Source organism: Chiloscyllium punctatum, chromosome 10 (genome assembly GCF_047496795.1).
Source record: "Chiloscyllium punctatum isolate Juve2018m chromosome 10, sChiPun1.3, whole genome shotgun sequence".
In the NCBI taxonomy this organism is placed as follows: domain Eukaryota; kingdom Metazoa; phylum Chordata; class Chondrichthyes; order Orectolobiformes; family Hemiscylliidae; genus Chiloscyllium; species Chiloscyllium punctatum.
Window position 1 is genome coordinate 97,013,916 of NC_092748.1, and position 10,493 is coordinate 97,024,408.

Sequence of the window (10,493 nt, forward strand, 5' to 3'; positions counted from 1 at the left end):
TGTTGAGGGGATGTTTCTTTTTATGAGAGAAACCAGAACTCGAGGACACTTTAAAAATAAGAGACTCTCTTTTAAAACAGAAATGAGGAACATTTTATTTCTCAGAGGGTTGTTCATCTGTGAACAAGATAGCATTGGCGGCAGGGCCATTGAATCATTTCCAGGGTGAGTTAGATAAATTCTTGATTCACAGGAGGGTAAAAGGGTTTTATTTATTCATTCATTTTGTGAGATATAGGTATCGCTGGCTGGCCAGCACTTTTTGCCTGTCCCTAGTTGCCCTTGAGAAGGTGGGGGTGAGCTGCCTTCTTGAATCGCTACAGTCCATCTGCTGTGGGTTGACCCATAATGCCATTAGGGAGGGAATTCCAGGATTTGGACCCAGTGACAGTGAAGGAACGGCGACATATCTCCAAGTCAGAATGGTGAGTGGTTGGGAGGGGAACTTGTTCCCATATATCTGCTACCCTTGTCCTTATAGCTCGAAGGGGTCATGGGATAGAGGGGACAGATGTGATAAAGGTGTTGAGGTCTCAATAAGATCAGCCACGATCTTGCCAATAGATGGAGTAGGCTGTCTGGAAGTAATATTACCACTGCCACTGTCAATCCAGAGACCCAGTTAATTCTCTGGGCACTTCGTATTTGCACCACAGCAGATGATGGAACGCAAATCTGGAATTAAAATTTCATCAATAACCACATTGTCATCAAAGTCTAATGTTCTTTAAGAGAGGGAATCTGCCATCCTTACCTGGTCTGGCCTACACATAACTCTGGAGATGAAAAAGCATACTCAACTCTGCAAAGGCTCCTTATTAACAATTGGGGATAAATGCCAAAATTAGAAGAGCTGTTACACTGACGAGTCAAGCATCAGCTTGATATTGTCATATTCCTGGAATCATATCTTACGTAAATGCTATAAGCACTGCAATTACCATTCCTGGATAGTCCCAACATAGGTGTCAGAAATGTAATACACTGTCAGGGGAAAGTTTCGTTGGCACTTGCTCAAGGTTGACACTAGATAACATGAGTATTGTAGAAACATAGAAAATAAATGCAGGAGTAGGCCATTCAGCCCTTTGAGTTTGCTCTGCCATTCAAGACAATTATGGCTGATCATCCAACTCAGTACCCTTTTCCTCCTTTCTCCCCAATTCTTGGTCACCCCTCAGCCTCCAATGCCCCAGGGAAAGCAATCCCAGCCTGTTCAGCTTCTCCCTGTAGCTCAAATCCTCCAACCCTGGCAACATCCTTGTAAATCTTTTCTGAACCCTTTCAAGTTTCACAACATCTTTCCGATAGGAAGGAGATCAGAATTCCAAGCAATATTCCAGCAATGGCCGAAACAATGCCCTGTACAACTGCAACATGACCTCTCAATTCCTGTATTCAACACTCTGACCAATAAAAGAAAGCATACCAAACACCTTCTTCGCTATCCTATCTACCTATGACTCCACTTTCAAGGAACTATGAACCTGCATCCCAAGGTCTCTTTGTTCAGCAACACTCCCTAGGACCTAGGACCTTACCATTAAGTGTATACGTCGTCCTAAGATTTGCTTTCCCAAAATGCAGTGCCTCGCATTTATCTAAATTAAATTCTATCTGCCACTTCTCAGCCCAGCATGGCCCATCAGATCAAGATCCTGCTGTAATCTGAGGTAAGCTTCTTCGCTGTCCACTTCATTTTCAATCTTGGTGTCATCTACAAACTTACCAACTATACCTCTTATGCTCACATCCAAATCATTTATATAACTGATGAAAAGTACTGATCCCGGCACCCAGCACCGATCCTTGTGGCAATCCACTTGTCACAGACCTCCAGTCTGAAAGACAACCCTCCACCAGCATCCTCTGTCTTCTACCTTTGAGCAGTTCTGTATCCAAATGGCTAGTTCTCCCTGTATTCCATGAGATCTAACCTTGCTAACCAGCATCCCATGGGGAACCTTGTCGAACGAATAATGTAGATACTCATCATATCAGTGCAAAAGATAAGACTGGAGCATTCACAGCAATCTATAGTATCAAATGGATAATCCATTCCGTCCTTCACTGAATGTCCTTGGCATTTTGGTGCCAGTCTTCAGCCAATTCAATTCCACTTCATGTGATATCAACAAGTAGCTTAAAGCTCTGGACTTTGCAAAGGTTATGGGCCCTGACAACGCTTTGGCTGAAAATGTATGCTCCAGAACTTGCCATGTCCTGACCCAGGTGTTTCAGTACAGGTACAGAATGTACGCAACAATATGGAAGCTTGTCTAAATTTGTCCTCTAAACAAAAATTAGGACAAATCCAACCCTGCCAATTCCAACCCAGGAATATACTCTTAATTAGTGATATGTAAAGTAATGGAATAGGCCATCAACAATGCTAGTTAGCAGCACTTGCTTAGCAACAACCTGCTTTCAACACTCTATTTGCATTCTGCCAGGAACACTCAGACCCTGAGCGTGTCACAGCCTTGATTCAAACAATGATAAAAGAGCTAAATGCCAGAGGCAAGATGAGTTTAACTACCCTTGACATCAAGGCCACATTTGACTGAGTGTGCGTCAAGGAACTGTGACAAAATTGGAATCAATGGGGATCAGGAGAAAATTGTGTGCTGTTTGGAATCTAACTAGAACAAAGAATGATGGTTGTGGCAGTTGAAAATCAGTCATTTCAGCTCGAGGTCATCCTTGCAGGAATTAGTTAGAGTGGTGTCCTCATACCAAATACCTTCAGTCATTCCATCATTAAATCCTGCTCTCCATCATTAGATCTGAAGTGGGGATGCTGATAATTGCATAATATTCAGCATGATCCATGAGTCCTCAGATGCTGACATTTACAATTGGTAAATAAAACAAGACCAGGAAAATATCCAGGGTTCAGCTGTTAAGCATGGAGTAATAAGTGCCAGGCAGTGAGCATCTCCAACCTGCCAAAATCTATATCATGGCATGATATTTAATGGCATTATTATTGTTGAATTTTCACTATCAACGTCCTGGGGGTTACCAGAAATTGAACTGGACTTGCCATATAAATGCTGTAATGACAAGGCCAGATCTGAAGCTAGGAATCCTGCAGTGAATAATTCACCTCTAAAACCTGTCCACCATTCACAAAGGCACAAGCCAGGTGTCTAGTGGAAGACTCCCCCTTGCCTCGAGCACCAATAATACACAAAAAGATTTAAACCACCCAGGACGAAGCTACCCAGTTAATTGTCAACATATCCTCTAAAATTAACTTGCTCTAACACCAACACAGCAGTGTGAACCACCTACAAGATGCACTTCAGAAATTCACCAAGGCTCCTTGGACAGCACCTATTCAACACACAACCACTACAGTCTGGAAGAATAAGAGCAGACGATAATATTCACAGCAAACAAATGCCAGGAAATGACCATCTCCAATAAGAGACAACCTAGTAACTATTTGATATTCAGTGGTGTTATCATCACTGAATCCCCCACTATCAACATCCTTGAAGTTACCGTTGACCAGAAATTTATCTGGACTAGTCACGTAAACACAGTGGCTACAAGAGCAGGTTAGAGGTTAGGAATACTGTGGTGAGTAACTCTCCTCCTTATTTGCCAATGTCCGTCCACCATCTGCAAGGCACAAGTCAGGGGTGTGATGGAATACTCTCCACTTGACTGGATAGATGCAGCTCCAACATTATCCAGAGCAAAGCAGCCTGCTTGATTGGCACCACATCCTCAAGCTTTCACACCCTCCGCCGCTAACAATCAGTAGCAGTGGTGTGTACTATCTACAAGATGAAATGCAAAGCTTCACAAAAATGCTCAGACAGCACCTTCCACACCCACAACCACCTTCAACTAGAAGGACAAGGGCAGCATATACATGGGAACACCATCATCTGCAAGTTCCCCTCCCACCCACTCACCATCCTGACTTGGAAATATATCACCGTTCCCTCAGTGTCAATGGGTCAAAATCCAGAAATGTCTCCCTGAGGACATTGTGCATCAATCCACAATGCAGCAGTTCCAGAAGGCAGCTACTACCATCTTCTCAAGGGCAATGAGGAATGGGCAATAAATGCTGGCTCGCCAGCGATGTCCACATCCCACAAGTGAATAATAAAAAAGAATTACATGAGTTATACCTACAAGTTCCCCTCCAGGCCACTCATCATCCTGACTTGGAATTTTATTGTCATTTCTTTCACAGCACTGAGGGTGTACACACAACAAATGTACTCTATCGGTTCAAGAAGGCAGTTCACCACCAGTTTCTCACAGGCAGCTACGGATGGGCAATAAATACTGGCCTAGCCAGTGACACCGAAATTCCCTGAATGAATAAAAAAGAGTCTTACAGGGCATGCTTGAGCATCTCCTGCCTCGGTGGTGCAGGCTCAATTTATCCAGTTGAGCTCAGCTTTACGTGATTGAGCCACTGTTGCTATTGACACCCTGCTGAATCATACAGTCAATGAAGATCATGGCTAACAGTCATCAGACTTATTCAGGTGAGGAGGCAGTGAGGAGCTGATACTCTGTATTCATTACAGTAATGAGGAACTGTTCTGCTTTGCAATACCCACACTTGTTCTGAGGAGGACATCCAAGTTAGCCCTGTAAATCTTTATACATCATTGGATTTAATATTTCTGATATGCAGAATGGAAATAGCCAGATTATTAATTGAAGCATAATAAATACTCATATTCATTGTTTCTTTATTAAATATCACGTTTCTATTCAGCATTTCACGTGATACAAATTATAGCCACTATCCAACTTTGACCATACCAGAATCTTAGGGGAGGATGGGGTATAAAAGAACAGTCTTTGTGTTATAACACTGTCACAAGCCTTTGTCTGTCCAGCGACCTGTTTGGAAATCCAGACCGAAAAACCTCAGTAATAATTAATTTTGATATGTCGTTGGTTATCAGTAATTGTATAATATTGGATTCCTCTCAAAATATTCATGTTAAGAAATGATCATGTACATCATTCATGCATAAGATTGTAATGAATATAATGACTTTAAAATGGTTTATTGGATTTCCAGTATAAAGTACTCCCTGTCACCGGCAGCCAGGCATATTTCAAATCATTAATCTATATAATCAATGACTCTTAAAAAATTCTGCCTTTGACTCTTTAAAATAGTGGAAAGAGTGAGGAGGGCAGATGCTGGAGAGTCAGAGTCAAAAAGTGTGGCACTGGAAAAGCACAACAGGTCAGGCAGCATCCGAGGAGCAGTTGAGTCAACTTTTCAGGCATAAGTTTTCCTGATGAAGGGCTTATGCTCGAAACATCAGCTGTCCTGCTCCTCAGATGCTGCCCGACCTGTTGTGCTTTTCGAGCACCACACCTTTTGACTCTGGTATTTGAAATAGTAACAACAATAACTGTGTTTTCTTAGTATCTTTAATGTAATGAAATATTCAAAGTTACAAAAACAACTCAATGCTGATCAAAGGTAGAAATTTTATGGATCACTTTTTCCTGTAAAATGTAAGCCTTAATCTAAATCTCAACATTGATGGTTCTGGATCAGAAGGTCAGGGTATTTAGATCCCACACCAAAACACAAGTACTTGATTTGCGCTAAAGATGCCGTACGGTACTGACAAAGTGCTTCATTGTCTAAGGAGCCACTCTTCATGTAAAGGTGTTAAACTGACCACCATCTCAGGTGGATGTAAGTGATAACATGGCAATTCTTGAAGTAGAATGGGGAGGATTCCCCAGTGTTGTGATAAATATTTATCATTTAACCAAAACCACACAAAACAAATTGTCACCATTTTTGTTTTGTTTTTACTTCCTTTGGAGTCTTAGCGGATTAGTTGGAGAAATCGGCATGGCAGTTAGACTGGGCCCTGCCTGGAATGGCGGCTTCTCCTGGAGGGGGCAACGGCTCCTGGCGTTCGGGGCAGCCGTGGCAAAGCTCCTCTGGCAATCAGAGGCAGAGGTGGCAGCAGACCTTTCAAGATGGCAGCACCGGCAAGGCGACATTTCGGAGGAGGGCAGCTGGAGTAGTACTTTGGCTGCCTGACCTGGCAATAGACCCAGCGCAGGGACTCCTGGCATTAATGAGGCAGTGACTGCAGTGGCGGCAGTGTGGTAGGCTCAGTGCCAGGGACTCCCAATCATCGGTGAGGTGGTGGGGGTAGCGGAACCAAAGCCAGGAGCTCCAGGTTGTGGGGCGAGTGTTGGTTCAACATGGGACTGGGCATTGGCAATGGTGACGATGAGGTGGATCCAGTGACAAAGAGATGGCGACTCCTACTTTGGTGAGTCCAACGCAGGTGATAGCAACGTGGTGGAGGAATGGTGGCAGCACAGGTGTCCTTGGTGAGCTGGCTCAAGGTTCAGGACTCTCTCTTATTTATATCTTTTATCCTTTTCTCTTAAGCTATTCTCGTTCAGTTACATATTTCATTCTTTTTAATTTTTAAACTGTTCAAAATGGTTCCGGATTGTGGATACTGTTGAAGTTTTCCCCTGTATTTATGAATTATGGAAAATCCCAAAGCATTTTATTCTTATATAAGAAGCAAGCGGGTAACTAGAGAAAGGATTGGTCCACTAAAAGATTATGAAGGAAGGCTGTGTGCCGAACCGGAGAGAATGGGTGAGATGCTGAATGATTACTTTGCATCAGTGTTCACTGAGGAGAGGAACATGATGAAACTTGAGATTAGAGATAGAAGTTTGATTAATCTGGATCACATTGGTATAAGTAGGGAAGATGTGTTGGGTATGCTAGAGGTTATTAAGGTGGACAAATCCCCAGGACTGGATGGGATCTATCCCAAGTTGCTGAGGGAGGCAAGAGAGGAAACAGCATGGGGCCTTGACAGATATCTTTGTGGCATCCTTCAACACAGGAGAGGTGCTGGAGGACTGGAAGGTTGCTCATGTTGTCCCCCTGTACAAGAAGGGTAGTAGGGATATTCTGAGTAGCTACAGACCAGTGAGCCTGACATCGGTGGTGGGAAAGTTGCTAGAGAGGGTACTGAGAGATAGGATCTATTTATATTTAGAAAAGAATGAGCTTATCAGTGATAGGCAACATGGTTTTGTGTGGGGGAGATTGTGCCTTACCAACTTAATAGAGCTCTTCGAGGAAATGACCAAGTTGCTAGGTGAAGGAAGGGCTGTTGATGTCATATACATGGACTTTAGTAAGGTGTTTGATAAGGTTCCCCATTGTACACTAATGGAGAAAGTGAAGTCACATGGTGTGCAGGGTGTTCCAGCTAGGTGGATAAAGAACTGGTTGAGCAACAGGAGACAGACAGTAGTAGTTGAAGGGAGTTTCTTGAAAGGGAATGCATATTGTGTCAAAGCTCTTCATCAGGACATTTCACAAGAATACAAATTCAGTGGAAAACCAAGATTTATTCGGCATGAGATGAGAATGCTGAATGGTTAGTAAATAAACTCTGATTAGTCGTGGTGTTGCCATGGAGAATGCACCCATTAATGCTGATTGATAGTTAATAGATAGGCCTTGTTAAATTTTAATCCAGTCAGATTGAATCTGTCTGGTTAGAGCATTGCCTTGTGAGATAAAAAACAATTTTAAAAATGTTGAAGTATGCAAGGCAGAGTGTGTGCAGTTTGTAAAATTCTCCATTTTGAAATGTACATGATAAGTTGGACTGGTATATCTCATTCACCAGTTTTAATGGTTTTTTTCCTTTATGGGTAAGAAATGAACCATCAAATATCTATCACGTAATTCACTGGATTGTATACTGCAGCAATACGAGTGATATTCTTCACTAACAGGATGTTGTAGTCAAGCCAAAAGAATTTTGCCTGTCACACAAATAAATAATATGGTGTATAAATTTCAGTACCTGTGTTACGTCCCAAAATCTGGTAGATCATGTAAAATAGCATATCCTGTTGCATGTTCATCAGAAGTACTGACCTTACCTAAACAGCTCATACTTGCAAAATTCACAATACAATGTCTAATAAAGGTTTGATTCTGTAATTGGGCAACACTTGCTGAACAATCCCAACCATTTACTCTGACAACCAATTTAGTATTGTCACTCAGTCTTGCAGAGTGGAAAGTACATGTGTTAATTCACAAGACCCTGTTCATTACAGGCAGAAAGAACACAGCACATGCATCCTGAGAGCTTCAATCAACAAAACAGGTAACAGTTATTTTCTGATTCATGTCTCAGCATAATGACTTGATCAATTCAACTCAACTTGCCTTGTTGCTTAGTGAAAGGTTGGGAAATTTAACACCACACTGCATAGAGTCATAGAGTCATAGAGATGTACAGCATGGAAACAGACCCTTTGGTCCAACCCGTCCATGCTGACCAGATATCCCAACCCAATCTGGTCCCACCTGCCAGCACCTGGCCCATATCCCACCAAACCCTTCCTATTCATATACCCATCCAAATGCCTCTTAAATGTTGCAATTGTACCAGCCTCCACCAGTTCCTCTGACAGCTTATTCCATACATGTACCACCCTGTGTGTGAAAAAGTTGCCCCTTAGATCTCTTTTATATCTTTCCACTCTCACCCTAAACCTATGCCCTCTAGTTCTGGACTCTCCCACCCCAGGGAAAAGACTTTGTCTATTTATCCTATCCAAGCTCCTCATGATTTTGTAAACCTCTATAAGGTCACCATCAACATCCGACGATCTAAGGAAATCAGCCCCGGCCTGTTCAGCCTCTCCCTATAGCTCAAATCCTCCAACCCTGGCAACATTCTTGTAAATCTTTTTTGAACCCTTTCAAATTTCGCAACATCTTTCCGATAGGAAGGAGACGAGACTTGCATGCAATATTCCAATGGTGGCCTAGCCAATGTCCTGTACAGCTGCAACATGACCTCCCAACTCCTGTACTCAATACTCTGATTAATAAAAGAAAGCATACCAAATACCTTCTTCACTATCCTATCTACCTGAGACTCTACTTTCAAGGAGCTATGAACCTGCACTCCAAGGTCTCTTTGCTCAGCAACACTCCCTAGGACCTTACCATTAAGTGTATAAGTCCTGCTAAGATTTGCTTTCCCAAAATGCAGCACCTTGCATTTATCTGAATTAAACTCCATCTGCCACTTCTCAGCCCATTGGCCCATCTGGTCCAGATCCTGTTGTAATCTGAGGTAACCTTCTTCGCTGTCTACTACATCTCCAATTTTGGTGTCATCTGCAAACTTACTAACTGTACCTCTTGTGCTGACATCCAAATCATTTATGTAAATGACAAAAAGTAGAGGACCCAGCACCGATCCTTGTGGCATCTCCAGTCTTTGAATAGAAAGGCTGAGGAGGTAGTAAAAATCAGCAAAAAGATGATCAAGAGATTGAGAAAATCCCACACACATGTTCACAAGGCATCCCCAAATGTAGAAACACACCCTATTGAAGGCATGGAAAGTAATCCAATACAAAGACTTATGTCCTGTGGTATGCAAACTATTCTTCCAAAACCAAAAATTCGACTGAAGACAGAGGTAATAGCAGGTGTAAGTGAAAAGAAAATCAAGGAGAACTATAGAAAACCAAATTTTATTTTGTCAAAACTATTAAGAAATTGCAAGAGTTGAGTATTGGAGAGCCAGTCAGGTTACAAACAATATTAAAAAAAACAGTCCAAGTGACAACTTGGGGCCTATGTGAAATAGTTATCTCTTCAATTATATATTATGGAAGTGAATGACCAGTTATACCTTTGCATTCACAGACTGAAGAAATGTTCCTCAAGTGCAGGCAGCTGATCAGAATGAGGTGAACCCCCCATCTACACAGAATACAGTACACATTAGACGCAGATACCTACTGCAATAGGAATGGAATAACAACAGCTACTTCACTTCAATGAAGTCATCGTGTTTTGAGTATAGCTGTGTTTAACATTCAAAATAGTGAGCAAGAAGCTAGCATCTACTGGTATTTCAATAGACCACTTGTAGTATAAGCTTGTCTCGAGGATATGTTTGGGCGATGCATTCCAGGAGCTTGTGGTGTGTTGGGATATTGTGGGTGTGGGGTGGAGGGTATGTGGTCAAGTGGAGGTGGTGGGATGGAGTGGTCAGGAATATTGAATGGGTTTGCACTGGTGAGAGAAGAATTTGGGTGCCATTAACTCAACATAAGAAGTAAAAAGAGCAAACAAAGCAATTAACATAATTCTTGTCTCCCTGGAAGGATGTTATGAAACTTGAAAGGGTTCAGAACAGATTTACAAGGATGTTGCCAAGGTTGGATGATTTGAGCTACAAGGGGAGGCTGAATAGACTGGTGCTGTTTTCCCTGGCGCGTTGGAGGCTGAGTGATGACCATATAGAGGTCTATAAAATCATCAGGGGCATGGATAGTGTGAATGGCCAAGGTCTTTTCTCTGGCGTGGGGGAGTCCAGAACTAGTGGGTATAGGTTTAAGGTGAAAGATTTAAAAGGGACCTAAGGGGCAACTTTTTCACGCAGAAGGTGGTG